We start from the raw sequence: 3,184 nt of genomic DNA on the forward strand, positions 1-3,184 counted from the left end.
TGTCACAGCAAAGGGTCTGAATACTTATGACCATGTGATATTTCAGTTTTTCTTTTTTAATAAATCTGCAAAAATGTCAAAAATTATGTGTTTTTCTGTCAATATGGGGTGCTGTGTGTACATTGAGGAAAAAAATGAACTTAAATGATTTTAGCATATGGCTGCAATATAACAAAGAGTGAAAAATTTAAGGGGGTCTGAATACTTTCCGTACCCACTGTATGTGTACAATATGACCACTTTGTGACGAGTTGACATGAGTGGCTTCATTCACATTTCCAACCCGGAAGTTTCCATGCTGCTAATGTGGCCTACTCTACCTTAGCACCAATTCTACTACCAGTACGTTGGCATTGATAAATTTAAAAAGCAGACAAACAAAACACTGTTTAACATCCAGTAGCCTAACTAATGAAAATGCATGGTGAGTCGTTGCGGTGTGTTTGTGACTGTGGCCCAAATTTGAGAGTTTAATAGAATGCTCATGCTAACAAGGTGTAAACAAAAGCCTTTTTACATTCTGACTGTCTCTTGTATGCGATTGGTCAGTGCAGTGCATTTTGCCAGATGATGTCGCCATTCGGTGTGGCAAAAGTTGATTCAACTTTTTCGCCACACAGGGCTGTGACATTTTGCTGGAATCCCCTGCGGTGCTGGTGCCAGCTGTGGTGAATGCAGTCCCCCTTAGAAAAGAGTGAAGAGAGCTGCATTTTTTCACACCTTTGAAAATCAGCCTTACTTAAGTTTTTTGCAGTATGCAATGTGAATCTCTCTGTTGTGGGCAAACTACCAAAGCAATGCAGATTTCCAGAGAACATTTGGGTTTTGGAACCACTTTCATGTTTTGCAGCCAATATTGACTTCAGTGCAGCTTGAGTCACTCAACTGTTACATGAGGAGGCCATTTGATATTTCTGTATGCTGAGTGATAGGTCACAGGAGGGCAAATAAAAACAGAGAGAAGCACAGCAACAGTGACACATAGCATGTCAAACTTTATCTTTAGGTCAGGAAGAATTTTCTCTGAAAGTGATAACTTTGCTTATTTCTGTCTTTTCTTGCCAAGATTAAGACGAGATTATCTGGTTAGCACAAAGACTGGAAAACAGCTAGCCTGCCTGTGTACACCAAAATCTATGTACCAACACCTCTAAAGAGCAACAAAACAGTTGAAGACAGCTGACTGACACCAACACATTATCTACAGTGATAATTTTCCCACTGTCTTTAATTCTAAGTAAAATTCACACACACATATGGGGGACTGACTTAAACACATGTTGCTTGGGGTAGCTTGCTGTATCCACAATGTTCCCCATTCACTTTCTCTAAATGAGGGGTGTGGCTGCCAAATGCCTTCCTAGCCACTTGGGATGGCGGTCATGTGACTGTGCTGTGGGCGTGGCCAGGGGAGCAGCAGCCCAGCCTCACCAGCTGGAGCTGTAATTGAGAGGCTAAGAGAGTGGGAGAGGAAGAGAAGAGAAGGAGAGGAAAGGGTTGGGTGAGTTGTCGATTTTTATGTTTGCCTTCTGCTTTTCTGTTTTGCTACAAGGGCTGTGAATTGTTTTAGAGAAAGGAAAAAGACAGAATAATTGGGGTTGAAGAGGGAGGGAGCGCAACAGAAGAGGGGAGAGATGGAGTGGTGCTTTAAGTTTGTTGTTATCAAAGTTAGTTTAACAAGTGTCTTGTGTGTGCTTTAAAAATTTGAGGCTGAGAGGTGGTGAGTGAGTGTGCTTTTGGCAGGAGACCAGTAGAAAACCTCTAATTCAGAATGCACACCTTGTACTTTCTTGTATCTTTCATTTTGTTCTCCCTGTCCTCTCACATTCCCATTGTTCAGTCATAAGGGAGAGTTTGGGGGGTCAGTACTACCAGTACCACCCCCACCTCCACACCCCGCACACACACTCCCCTCCCCCCTTCTCCTTTCTTTCCCCCTTTCCTTCCCATTGTGTCTTCAGCTCTGGAGCATGCATGGATAATCAATCTGCCATAATGGGACAGAGTGCTGGCCAATCAGCACAGCCCTCCTTACTTTTTGAGTTCTCAGGTCAGGGTCCAGGGCTTTCTCTAGTCTTGTTTTCTCCTCAGCCCCAGCTCTTGTTGCATCAGACAGAGTTTCCTGGCTGACTTTGATCCAGTGCAGTGGATTATCCAGGCACTGATGGAGCTAGGCTGTTTGGACATGATTTCATTTTGGCTATTTCTTCTGCTCTCTAGGCAGTTTGTTGCCAAGTTCAAGCAGAGTTTAAGAGTCCAGCAGGTCACAGTTCAAGTTATCTTCTTCTACAGGGAATAGTAAGAACATTTCTCCTAAGCGGTTGTTTAGAACGATCTGGTAAAAATGCAACTCCCTGCTGAGTTTAACACAAGGGGCTGCGGGGTTGCAGGGTGGTGTGTGATAGGCATGTACCCTATGGCCACATTGTGATGAGTCAACATGAGTGGCTTCATTTACATTTCCAGCCATAGTTGTGCTTTTGGTTGGCCATGCTAATGTAGCCCTCTCTACCTTGGCACCAATTCTACCACCAGTGTGTCTGCATTGATAAATAAAAACAGAGTTTAACATCCAGTACTAACAAAAATGCATGGCGGGTCATTATGGCGAGTTAACTGTGGCCCAAATTCGACAGTGAAACAAGGTAAACAAGAGTCCTCTTCCATTGGGTGTCCACGTCCTGATCGTCCCCCCATACATGATTAGTCAACACAGCACCTTTGACGGCTGATGCCATTGTCTGGTGCAGCGAAAGTTGAATCAGATCCAACTTTTTCACCATACACTGTTGTGTCCTTTCGCCGGAGCCCCCCTGCACTGCTGGTGCCAGCTACAGTGAATGTAATCCCCCATAGAAATGGGGAGAGCTGTGTTTTTTCACAGATTTGAAACTAAGTCTAAACACGGCCTAACTCTTATCAGTGTATCACATGATCTTCTTTTACCTACAGTGGGTACGGAAAGTATTCAGACCCCCTTAAATTTTTCACTCTTTGTTATATTGCAGCCATATGCTAAAATCATTTAAGTTCATTTTTTTTCTTCATTAATGTACACACAGCACCCCATATTGACAGAAAAACACAGAATTTTTGACATTTTTGCAGATTTATTAAAAAAGAAAAACTGAAATATCACATGGTCATAAGTATTCAGACCCTTTGCTCAGTATTTAGTAGAAGC

General features: G+C 42.9%; 1 protein-coding gene across 5 annotated transcripts in view; it reads left to right on the forward strand.

Moving 5' to 3' along the window:
* The window catches only part of septin9b (septin 9b), a 69,405-nt gene that overhangs the window by 43,200 nt on the left and 23,021 nt on the right, over positions 1-3,184 (forward strand). The window contains exon 1 of one of the 5 annotated variants that reach the window (XM_020597031.1): positions 1,385-1,501. The exons of the other annotated variants lie outside the window; for them this stretch is intronic. The gene's annotated coding sequence lies outside the window, so the exon portion shown is untranslated. Of the gene's footprint in view, positions 1-1,384; positions 1,502-3,184 lie in introns of those variants that run through there. 5 annotated transcript variants of the gene reach the window in all.

The sequence above is a fragment of the Monopterus albus genome, unplaced genomic scaffold (genome assembly GCF_001952655.1).
Source record: "Monopterus albus unplaced genomic scaffold, M_albus_1.0 scaffold32.1, whole genome shotgun sequence".
In the NCBI taxonomy this organism is placed as follows: domain Eukaryota; kingdom Metazoa; phylum Chordata; class Actinopteri; order Synbranchiformes; family Synbranchidae; genus Monopterus; species Monopterus albus.